The sequence below is a fragment of the Primulina tabacum genome, chromosome 6 (assembly GCF_025594145.1).
Source record: "Primulina tabacum isolate GXHZ01 chromosome 6, ASM2559414v2, whole genome shotgun sequence".
Lineage (NCBI taxonomy): Eukaryota > Viridiplantae > Streptophyta > Magnoliopsida > Lamiales > Gesneriaceae > Primulina > Primulina tabacum.
In genome coordinates this window covers 22,994,921-23,007,912 of record NC_134555.1, presented here as the reverse complement: position 1 = coordinate 23,007,912, position 12,992 = coordinate 22,994,921, and the positions used below count along the sequence as shown (strand labels likewise).

Genomic DNA, 12,992 nt, shown 5'->3' with positions numbered 1-12,992 from the left:
AAATTCACATTTTTCTTGGTTAGTGCTGTGAGTGGAACGGCAATGGATGAGAATCCCTGAATGAACTTCCTGTAATATCCTGCTAGCCCAAGAAAACTGCGGATCTCTGATGCATTCTGAGGCACAACCCAATCTCTGACTGCTGCAACTTTCGTCGGGTCTACCTCAATGTCACTGCTAGAAACAATGTGGCCCAAGAACGCCACCTTCTCTAACCATAATTCGCACTTACTGAACTTTGCGAATAGTTTGTGTTTCTGCAATGTCTGCAACACTGTGGTCAGATGCCTGCTGTGCTCCTCCCGACTCTTGGAGTAGACGAGAATGTCATCTATGAACACTATTACAAACTGGTCGAGGTACGGCTGAAATACGCGATTCATTAGATCCATGAAGATCGCTGGCGCATTCGTCAGACCGAACGGCATCACTAGGAACTCGTAGTGGCCATAACGAGTCCTGAAAGCTGTCTTCGAGACATCAGCATCTCTCACCCTCAACTGGTGATAACCAGAACGCAGATCTATCTTGGAGAAAATCGAAGCTCCCTGCAACTGGTCAAACAGATCCTCAATCCTCGGCAGTGGGTATTTATTCTTCACTGTAACCCTGTTCAACTCCCTGTAGTCAATGCAAAGCCTCATCGAGCCATTCTTCTTTTTCACAAATAAGACCGGCGCGCCCCATGGAGAAAAGCTCGGGCGAATGAACTCTTTGTCGAGAAGTTCCTGAATCTGCTTCTTAAGCTCTGCCATCTCTGTCGGTGCTAGTCGGTATGGCGCTTTGGATATCGGAGCCGTACCTGGCATAAGCTCAATGGAAAACTCCACCTCTCTCTCGGGTGGCATACCAGAGACGTCTTCGGGAAAAACGTCTAAGAAATCTCTGACAATCGGAACATCTGAGGCTGACTGGCTTGGTTCCTCGGGGACAGATAAGAAAGTCGCTAGAAATGCCCGACACCCTCTATGCATGAGCTTCCTAGCCTAAACATAAGGAATAATGCGCGGTAAAGGAAAGTACCTGTCCGGCTCAAATAAGAACTGCTCCATTCCAGGCGGTCGGACAAGAACAGATCTCCTCTGGAAGTCTATCAACACTCTGTTCCTCAATAGCCAGTCCATCCCTAGGATGATGTCAAATTCCGGCATCGGTAGCACAATCAGATCAGCATAAACAAGATTACCGTGCAGCTCAAGGTCTATATCTCGGATAACATTGGTGGCTGCCATCTCCTCGCCTGACGGCAACACTACTGAAAAGGCTGTATCTAGCCCAATGGTCTGGATCTTGAGAAAGTTTGCAAAGACCTCCGAAATAAATGAGTGAGTGGCCCCTGAATCTATCAAGGCCTTGATAGCGGAACCAGATATAAAAATTCTCCCTGAAAGAGCGGAGCTCTAAGTTGAATCCCACTACAAGATCTAAACTTATAGACATGCAAAGGTCAAGGTTCCTCTAGCTTAATTCCTCTGAAAAAAATCTGAGTAGGGCATGCAATCCTATAACAGTTCTAAGTTCAAAAATCTAAATCCCGATTCCCAAAATGCTGAAATTCGAAGAATAACTTAAAGTTTAAAGGTACCTGTCAACAACATAGTCTCCGGGTTGGTTTCCGCGGCATGGAGAGCAAAAACTCTGCCTTGGGTAGGCAGATTCCTCTGAGGGCACTGCAGCAACATGTGGTCTGGACTGCCACACTTAAAACACTTTCCTGAGCCAGCCATACATGCTCCAAGATGGCGACGTGAGCACCTGGGACAAACTGGGTGCTCCTGAGTCCTCGGGGCTGGGCGTCCCCGCTGCTGCTGCTGCTGGCCTCGGTTCCTGGGCGGTCCAAGAAAAGGCCTCTTATTCTGCTGCTGATGCTGATGAGGAGGAGGGCGGTGCGGTGCCTGGACTGGGCGCTTGCCCTGGCGATCCCTCTCGATATCCCGCAGATCCTGCTCTGCGGCTAAGGCCTTGGAAACGGCAATCTCATACGTAGCAGGGTCAGATACCCTAACATCCCGGCGCAAGATCGACCGTAAACCCACCAGGAAGTGCATCAGCTTGGCTCTGGCATCATTCGCGATCAGGGGCACAAAGTGACAGCCCCTCTCGAACTTACGGATGAACTCCGTAACCGTCATATCCCCCTGTCTCAGGCTCATGAACTCGGTGGTCAGCCTGGTGCGAACCTCCTCAGCAAAATACTTGGAGTAGAAAACCTCCGTAAAGCGGGTCCAAGAAAGTGTAGCCAAGGTCAGGGCTACCGAAGCTCCTTCCCACCATAAGCGAGCATCTCCAGTGAACAGGTAGGTGGCACACCGGACTCGGTCTGCGTCTCCCAGCTCCATGAACTCGAAGATAACCTCGAGGGATTTGATCCATCCCTCGGCAACCATGGGGTCAGATGTCCCAGAGAATTCCTTCGGACGCATCTACATGAATCGCTCATAAACAGCCTCGGGCGCTGTGCCTACGGCTGCGGCATTGTTCCCCGCAAACTGTGCGAAGAACTGTGCCATCCCAGCTAACATCTGGGCACTCGTGTCCGGTGGGGGTGGTAGGTCTCCCTCCGGTCTACGTTCCTCCCTGTCCTCTCGGCGAGGCTCCTCCTCTCTGTTGCGCTCTAAAATGCGTCTAGGGGGCATACTGTTCCAACATAACCCATACGTAACTAACATGCATAATTCCATAATTTATTTTAAATGAACACTGAAATACTGAAAATCTGGAAGCATGCTGACAAAATAATTCATGCTTTAACTAAAATGCTGAACAAAATGCTGAACTGAAAAACTTACAGACCAAAGGCGTGGCTTCGTGAGCTTCTCGAGGTCAGTAGTAGTGAAACCCTATACAGAACCACCGCTCTGATACCAACTGTAAAGGGGGCCTAAAACTCCTTTCTTGAAATTTGCGGAAAATTAAAAATTTTCTTTTTAAAAGAACTTAAATGGCCTCATTCATAAAATCACTGGGGAATCAAGTTCAATGTTTAAAATAATAGCAGCGGAAGAAAATAAAGTTTTGCCAACAATAACAACTTAAAAATTATCCAACGACTGATAAAAATTGTTTGCGGAATAAAATAACAACTGCTGCACTGAGGTCCTCGGGTGCCACTACTGCCGACCCAAGCTGGCTCACTGGTCCCCGCCCTCGGCCCTGGCCTCATCAGTACCTACAACAATCAAGTCTAGTGAGCCTAAAGACTCAGCATGCATATATCGCAGGTAACGAGTAAAAATCTGAATTTAAAATATGCATGAGTTAACATATCCTGTCCTGAGGCATACTGAAAATAATCTGTACTGAGCAATTATAATACGTGCATAACTGAATTGATAATCATAGTAAAAATGTTTGCTCCTTGGAGCCTGTACTGAAATAACTGATAAAATTTTCTGTCGAGATTATGTTTTACGCCTGTGGCCACTGCACTAAGCTGAACTGATCGGTAACTGGCTACCGGGGAGGCTGAAACTGAACTGAGCTGGCCGGTCACTGGCGACCGGGTGGTACCATACTGAACTGATCGGTCACTGGCGACCGTATAAAATAACACTCCCACATAGTGAATGAACCACAAGCCATATCGCATAAATCTCAAAAATAATCATTTTCTATTTAATGCACGTAAAATAATTAACTGGCGTAATGAAAATTCCTGTAATTTTACCAACTGGATTTGATTGGATCGTCCCCAGGCTCGCTGCAACCTTACTGTGCCATGAAAAATATGCAATACTATAAACTTGACCAACTATGCAATTTACGTTCAAAAGATGCGACTATGACGCCTAATGACTTCGCATTTAATCATGACTCCGAGCCAACTTGAACCGACACCAAACCGACGTATAGTCACGATTAAAATACGCTGAAAAATCATAAAATAATGCTCCTAAAATGATAGGGTCGAAATCTAGGTAGAATGGAGGCCAAAACACGAAACGCTCTTTCGAGAGTCAATTTGGCACATTGCACTGTAAATTCTCGTACGACCTCGAAAATGATCCGAATTACAAACGGTCAAAAACATGACCTTCCCAACTCAATGAGGCACTGTCCAGTCCAAGGCCATGGGCTAAAAGCCAACCAAGAACTCAAACGAGCCTTCTAAACGACACAGCAACATGCTGTAGTTTCCAGCAGCTGCGCAACTACAAGACTTGCGTTGGTTTCGAGACTATCGGCCATTAGGGGCGTGAACCACCGACCAGAGACTCTTACCAACATCCCAAGGAATGATTTGAACCATGGCGAAGGGCCCTAGGCCAGCCACAATCCGCATCACACCAAAACTCAACCGAAGGGTCCAACCGAGAGCAACGTGCGTGCGTGTGTAGTGTTTATGCTATGATTGATGTCTCGTGTCATTCCAATGGCCATTTGATTGACCATGGCACGATCTAGACATCTAGGATCATGATATGAACCGTGGCTAAGGGCCATAGGCCAACCAAGATCCATACCAAGCAACCAAAAGCTGTCCAACCGAAGTAGCCGAAGGGGTATAGGGGCTGTTGTGATGTTTTTATTAAAAACCGATGAGCCATGTACCAAGCCACCAAAATGGCAACTTAGTCACGTCTTAGACATGCTAGGGAAGTGATCCAACCATGGCTAAGAGCCCTTAGGGCAGCCAAGATCAGATCCAACCCCTTGGCAACCAAACTAAAAATTTCGAACTCAAAAAGGGACACAAATGGTGTTGCTGTCATTTCTTTCTTTCCAGCAAACATGGGCTGAAATCAATGGACAAATGTGGTCCTAATGCATCCTATTACATGTATATAAGTCGCCTTGGGAGCCTGGAGTCGAATCAATCACCTGAAACTCACAAACCAAGAAAAACGTGAAGCTTGCCAAGGAAAAACGAAAATTCTGCATGTGTTGTTCCAAAATGTTTTGACATGTATCTCGGTTTTTGCTTGAATAAACATGATCATGTACTGAAAAATAAACGATAATATGACTTGATTGAGGTTTGAAAGAAATCTAGACATGCCTGGTTGCGTTTCGAAAGAAAACGAACGAAACGACGACGACGCGGCACGGAGGAGATGGAGCGCTTCTTGTCTACCTTTCTTGCTCTCGATTTTTCTTGCCTTCCCTCTAGCTAAGACTCACGATTTTTCTACACTGAAAATGGATCTGAATGATGAGGTATTTCGGTGGTGAGGGAGGGGGAGTGATGGTTATGAAGGTGAGGAGAAGGGTGCACAATAATAGGATCATAACAAGACCAAGTCTTCCCAAATTTGAATTTTGAATTATGGTTTGATTTCAAATGAGTTGGTGGATGCTTCTAGGAGGTAGTGGCCGATTTTTAGCTTGTTTTCTAGTCTAGGATATGTCCATTAATTAATTAAATTGTGCTCCCAAAAATCCTACTAATTACATGCAAAGAATTGGTCAAAGTTGATGAGTTGGAATGAATTGCTTAATAAATCCAAGGGGCCGAAATCATGCTAATAAAATGAGTGGGAAGTGTTGGTTATCTAGTCAACTAATAATCCTTGAAAGCCTTACTAATCCTTTAAATAATTTAGTGAGCTAACCCCTTAATTTAATAACTTAAATGAGTTCATTTCTTAATCACCTCAAATAATTAAATTAAAATCCTCAACTAACTTAAATAATTCCTTAAACTTCTTTTTAACTTAAATGAACTTACTTGCTAGATAAATTAACGTCTGGAAATATTTCTCAAATCTTAAATTCTATCTCAAAACTCCAACTCCAGTCCGGCCTCACTGAAATAACTGAAATGCTAAAAATCAAACTACTGAACTGAAATAATGAATAATTAACTTCAAATAAATGCATTTAAAATAATTATGCAATGAAGTCAATTAAATTTAGAAATCTAGAATTATGCATGGCTTAAACGTCTACTGATTTACGAGTTCTACAGATATCCTCCCAATACAGAGGGGATCTGCATTTCTTACCGTACAATGGCTCGAAAGGAGACATTTCAATGCTCGTCTAATAGCTGTTGTTGTACGAGAACTCACAAAGTGGCAATGCATTCTGCCAATTAGTGCTAAAATCAAGCACTACAGCTCTCAGCATATCTTCCAGTGTCTGAATAGTCCGCTCCGACTGTCCGTCGGTCTGTGAATGATATGCAGTACTCAACTGTAACTTTGTACCTAGAGCCTGCTGTAAACTCTGCCAGAAGTGCGAAGTAAACCGAGGATCACGATCTGATACAATCGAGTTTGGTACTCCATGCAATCTGACCACTTGTCTGACGTAGATCTCTGCCATCTGGTCATGTCGGTACGTCATCTTGTACGGAATAAAGCATGCTGATTTGGTCAATCTGTCAATCACAACCCAAATTGCATTATAACCTCTGGAGGAACGTGGTAACTACGTCACAAAATCCATGGAAATGTGATCCCATTTCCATACAGGAATAGATAAGCTCTGTAACAGTCCTCCTTGTTTCTTTCTTTTGGCCTTCACCTATTGGCAATTCATACATTTTGTTACAAATTCAGCAATATCAGCTTTCATCTGTTTCCACCAAAACTGTCTTTTCAAATCATTATACATCTTTCTGCCACCAGGGTGAATACTGAATCGACTGCTATGCGCTTCGGACAATATCTGTTGTTTCAAATCAGAAACATTCGGCACAACAAGACGATTATTCACATACAGTACACTATCTCGTACCTTATACTCTGATCGATGCCCTGCTCTGACCATCGATATCGAATTCTGCACATTCTGATCCACTTTCTAAGCCTCTTTAATTCTCACAATCAGCTCTGGTTCGGTTTGAACAGCATATAATCTCATCGGTCTATAATCTGTCTCTAATACCAATCCAGAAAAACAGCAATCTTCTATCAAATTCGAAACACCAATCGTCGATAAGGATAAATAACATACCCTTCGACTTAGTGCATCTGCTGCTGCATTAGATTTCCCCGGATAGTACTTGATTTCACAATCAAAGTTTTTAAGCAAATCAAGCCATCTTCGTTGTCTCATATTCAACTCTGACTGTGAAAACAGATACTTCAAGCTCTTGTGATCAGAATAAATTTCAAACTTTTCACCATAAAGGTAGTGTCGCCATATCTTCAAAGCAAATACAATGGCAGCCAATTCAAGATCATGAATTGGGTAGCGAGTCTCATATGGCTTCAGCTGTCTTGAGGCATAAGCAATAACATGTCCTCGCTGCATCAGAACACAACCCAATCCTCGGTGAGATGCATCACAATAAACCACAAAATCACCAGTACCTGATGGAATAGTCAATATCGGTGCACTGGTCAGTCTTTTCTTCAGCTCAAGAAAACTTGACTCATAGTCTTTAGACCATACAAACGGAGCATTCTTCTGAGTCAACTGAGTAATCGGCTTGGCAATGCTGGAAAAATCTTTAATGAATCTACGGTAATATCCTGCCAAACCCATAAAACTACGAATCTCGGGTACTGATGTCGGTCTTGGACAAGAAATCACGGCTTCAACCTTGCTGGGATCAACTGATATACCATCTCCGGATATGATGTGACCCAGAAATACAACATGTCTCAACCAAAACTCGCATTTTGACAGTTTAGCATATAATTTCTCAGCCCTCTACATTTTAAATAAAGCTCTCAAATGCTCGGCATGTTCAATCATATTCTTCGAATAAATCAAAATATCATCAATGAATATAATAACGAAATCATCAAGATATTTCTGGAATATACGGTTCATCAGACCCATAAACACAGCTGGAGCATTAGTCAAACCGAACGGCATGACAATAAACTCATAATGTCCATACCTTGTTCTGAAATGCTGTCTTCGAGATATCAGAATCCTTGACTCTCAGCTGATGATATCCAGATCTCAGATAGATCTTGGAATATACAGAAGAACCCTGCAACTGATCAAACAAATCATCAATGCGAGGCAAGGGATATTTATTCTTTACCGTTTTTTTGTTCAGTTGCCGGTAGTCGATACAGAGTCTCATAGAACCATCTTTCTTTCGAACAAACAATATTGGAGCACCCCAAGGAGACACGCTAGGTCTGATATACCCCTTGGCCAATAAATCTTCCAACTGTTCTTTCAACTCTTTCAATTCAATCGGTGCCATTCTATACGGAGCTCTCGAAATCGGAACTGTACCTGGCATCAATTCAATACTGAAGTCTATCTCTCGAATCGGAGGCAAACCCGGAATCTCATCTGGGAAGACATCAGCAAACTCACACACCACAGGCAAATCGGCCAATGATGGACTCAATTTCAGTAGATCAACTTAATAGACAAGGAATCCCTCCGCTCCTTTCTGTAATAATCGAGTCATAGATAATACGAATATCAAAGGAATTCTAGATCGAGAAACCTTACCGTAGAATTTCCACTAGTCAGCCATATCCGGTCTGAATCTCACAATCTTGTGGAAATAATCAACAGTAGCTCTGTACTTGGTCAACATATCGATACCGATAATACAGTCAAAATCAGACAACCCAAGCACAACACAGTCTAACTCAATCTCATGCCCACCATACTGTAGCATACAATGTTTAACAGATTTAACTGATATCAATCCTGTCCCCAAAGGAGAAGAGACAGACACTACAGTAGATAATGACTCAATAGGCAAAGAATGCATCAATGCAAACCGCTCAGATATAAATTTATGCGATGCACCAGTATCTATCAATACATATGCAGGATAACCAGAAATAAATCAGTTACCTGCCACAACATCGTCATGTGCCTCCTGAGCCTGCTCCTCTGTCAAAGCAAATACTCTGGCCTACTGTCGAGGAGGCTGGCTCACTGTCTGGCTACCTCCTGGCCTCTGCTGTGACTGAGCTGGTGCTGGCTGGAATGAATGAATAGCAGCTGATCGTCTATCAATCTTTGCCGCTGATCCAGATGATTCGGCACCCTGTGATCTCTGAGAATATCTCTGGGAACAAACTCTAGCAAAATGTCCCTGCTATCTACAAATACGGCAACTGCCAAACACTCCTCGGCACTGTTCTGTGGCATGTTTCCGTCCACAAGTGCTGCAGTAGGCTCCTGTATAACTCTAGCCCTGACCGATCTGTTTCGAGCCACTATAACAGGATAAACTGCTTCCAGATCTCTTAAACTAATTCCCTCTAGCTTTCAGGAAATCTTTCTTTCCTCCACTGCTAGTACCACTCTCAAACCGGGGAGGTGGTTGCTTGGGTCTCGGTGCTGGAGACACAAACGAAGCTCCCTTCTGTCTCATCAGACCGGCTTCGGCTCCCTTGGCTCTATTCAAGGCATCAGTAAAATTATTCGGTCGCCCCGTATTCACCAATGTAAATATTTCAGGATTTAGGCCATTAATGAACTGATCCGCAACAGCTTCGTCATTTTCAGCCATATGTGGAGCAAATCTCAACAAGGTAGAGAATTTGGCCACATACTCCTCAATGTTCAACTGTCCCTGTCTCAAACTTGCAAACTACGCTCCCTTGTCCTTTCTATACGACACTGGAAAGAATCTCTGATAAAATTCAGTTCTAAATACATTCTAAGTAATAGTCGTACCTCGATGCTCCAGTGCTCTCTTCGTTGTAATCCACCAATTCTTTGCGACGTCATGCAATTGGTGCCCAATCAGTTTCACTCTCCATTCATCGGTGTAATCCAAAGACTCAAACAGCATCTCAATGTCATATAGCCAACTCTCACAATCCACTGAAGTCTCAGTACCTTTCAGAGTAGGTGGATGGAACGACTGAAATCTCTTCAGCAATGTTTCTATCGGTGTTGCTGTCACATCCATTGGAGGATTCGAAGTGCTACCCTGTTCTGGTATTCTTCGAGGAGACATATCTGATTATCAAAAGGGTTAGCAACCAAATACAACAAATCTGTTTCAGTCCTACTCCGATCATCTTACTGCTGATCAAGAATTGGTTCTGATTCATTCTCAATAATACATGTTACCAAAATCAACTCGAATAAATAAGTAAACATGTATTATATAAAGCAGTAACACATGCTAGCAATCAAAAGCAAGGAAAGAAAACTCATTCTACCCCGCTCACTAGCTCCTATCTCAGTCTAAAGGATATATCGCTCTGATACCATCTGTTAGGGGGACCCGGACGCTAATTCATTTCTTAATCATCTATGGGAATAATTAAATCAATTATAATAAATAGGGTCTAAATTTTTTTTTATACAAGTGTCAAATGAGGAACGTAATGGAATTCATTCGAATATATAAATCAAAAACAAAGTAAAAGTCTTGTACCATATACAATCATTTAAAACTAAGGTTTACCAACTACATATCAAGTGTTCAAACCCTATCTAAAATCCAAGTCCGTAGTCTCCACTCTACTCACGATCTCTCTTCATCTCCTCGACCCTGATCCTGTCCCACCTGTTGCCATGCACACATACAAACACGACAACAGCCGGATAACTCCGGTGAGAAATACATCCCAGTATAAATCAACGATACATGCAATCATATAATCAATATAAAGCATGAAACAGATATCAATAATATATATCAAAATCTGAAAACATAATTCAATATAAATCTGTTAATCAACTCATGACTCTATATCTCAGATAAGACTCATTCCCAGTCTAGGGATCCCGGTTTCAGATGTTGGCATACTATATCGAATTTCAGTAAAAGAAGTAAATCCACCTCTAATCAAACATCGATATAAACCAAACATCCTAGTTTCTTGACCTATCCGTCACAGACTTTGGCAACCTCCGCCAATCACTATTCAGTGACAATGTGCAATGAGTCAGCGACGATTCCATCACCATTTGACCCTTCTGTCACAAGACCAATCGTCTAATACATTCTTTCTATAAATCAATAGAACAAGCAAATCAATCCAATCAATGCACGCAATAACAATAAGTATGTGGTTTAGGGAAACTCAAGTATTTCACACTCGAGTCATTCTCCGGGTTCGACATTGACTTATACCTTTCTTTAATTGCAGTTTTGACAACGTTCAAGTCTGGAATTCAAAGTCTGTCAATACTCAATCTGGCAATGACAATATCAAGAAGTACAATATTATTATACTGCTCAAATCAATACCGAATCTGATCAATCTGAATCTAACTCAAAATCAACGGCATAACGGAACAATCTGAACATCCACGTCAATACAATATCAACAAATATCAATTACCACAACTCATAATCAATAACAACACCAATATTATATCAAATCCCAATCATATCCAATCATAAATTCATAACAATTTCATACGGTATCCGTTCCTCAATCCGGTTTCGAGTATACGACGTCTAACATGTCAAGAACATCATATATGAATCATATCCGATTCTGGAAATATCCTAATTTCAAGAAATATCAAAACGTATTAAAACTTACGTCCCGTTGAAGCTTGCGTTGATAGGAACTCAGTAATGAAGTCGGATTCAAAATCTAACGGGCGGATTTCTCACAAGTTAAGTTCTAAAATCAAGAATTGGAACTCTTCCCAAAGCTCTCGTTTCTGTTCCTCTGGAAATCTGAATGAGGAATAAGTTATTGATAAATATATATATATATATATATTATATATATATCGATTACATGTAAAGATATGTGTCATTATTTTTTTCATTCACATCGAACGGCGCTCGGGCGGTCAAGAGTTTCCGCTCAAGCGCGGAATGTTCGGCCCTCTTGTAATATACAATGGCGCTCGGGCGGTCAAAAACTACCGCCCGGGCGCGGGGTGTTCGGGCTTCTAGCATTATTCAATGGCGCTCGGGCGGTCAAAAACTACCGCCAAGGCGCCAAACCTTCTGTCCAAAATTTGTACTTTTCATATGCTTTGCCCAATCTGGTCGCGGAATGACCCGGCTATAATCACATCAATTCATAATCAATAATCGCAGATTAAAAGAATCAAAATCTCGGGCATTACAATATTACTTGCAGACAACCTACACTTGGGTGAATTATAATTTAAGTAGTAGCAAGTTTTTGGCGCCGTTTACGGGGAGGTATAAATTAAGTTTATATTTGTTATTTATGTGTTATTTATAAGTATTGAGTTGTTTTTACTTGTATGAGTGTTTGGTGTCGTAAAAAAAGTGGTAGACTTATTCGAGTATTTGAAAAAAATTTAAACATGGATGATAATTCAAATAATCAAGATAATAATAATAATAATAATAATTAAGAACATGATCAATTAAGAACACTTAGGCACCATATGAATCCTAATAGAACTAGTGCCCCATCTTGTTTAGTTTTTCCTCCTGATGCATCTAATTTCAACTTTAAAGCTCAAATTATTCAACTTTTACCAAATTTTCATGGCTTAGATTCTGAAAATCCATATTTAAAACTAAGATAATTTGAGGAAGTTTGTAATACTTATAATGATCAAAATTGTAGCATGGATATAGTTCGATTAAAGCTTTTCCCTTTTTCTTTAGAAGATAAAGCTAAAACATGGCTACAAAATTTAAGATCAAGTTCAATAAGATCATGGGAAGAAATGCAACAACAATTTCTCAAAAAGTTTTTCCCTTCCCATAGAACAAACTCTTTTAAAAGACAAATTACAATTTTTTCTCAAAAACAAGGAGAAACATTTTATCAATGTTGGGATAGATATAAAGAATTACTTAATACATGCCCACTTCATGGTTTTGAAACATGGAGAATATTTTCTCATTTTAATGAAGGTCTTATACCTAAAGATAGGCAAATGATAGAATTCATGTGTAATGGAATTTTTGAAGATAAAAACCCAAATGAAGCTATGGAGTATTTGGATTTATTAGCAGAAAATGCTCAAAATTGGGATAATATAGGCACAATAGAACCACCAACAACTAAAATCAATAATTCAACAAATGGGGGTGGTATCTATAATCTTAAAGATGATATAGATATTCAAGCTAAACTTGCATCTTTAGCAAGAAAAATTGAGTAATTAGAAATAAAAAAGAGTGGTCAATTAAAAATTATTCAAGAAAT

General features: G+C 41.2%; 1 non-coding gene across 1 annotated transcript; it reads right to left on the bottom strand.

The window, feature by feature from the left end:
• Nucleotides 1-12,551: 12,551 nt before the first annotated feature.
• LOC142550386 (small nucleolar RNA R71) lies at nt 12,552-12,662 on the bottom strand. The gene has a single exon (XR_012821347.1). It is a non-coding gene; the product is annotated as a small nucleolar RNA R71 (small nucleolar RNA).
• Nucleotides 12,663-12,992: the final 330 nt, after the last annotated feature.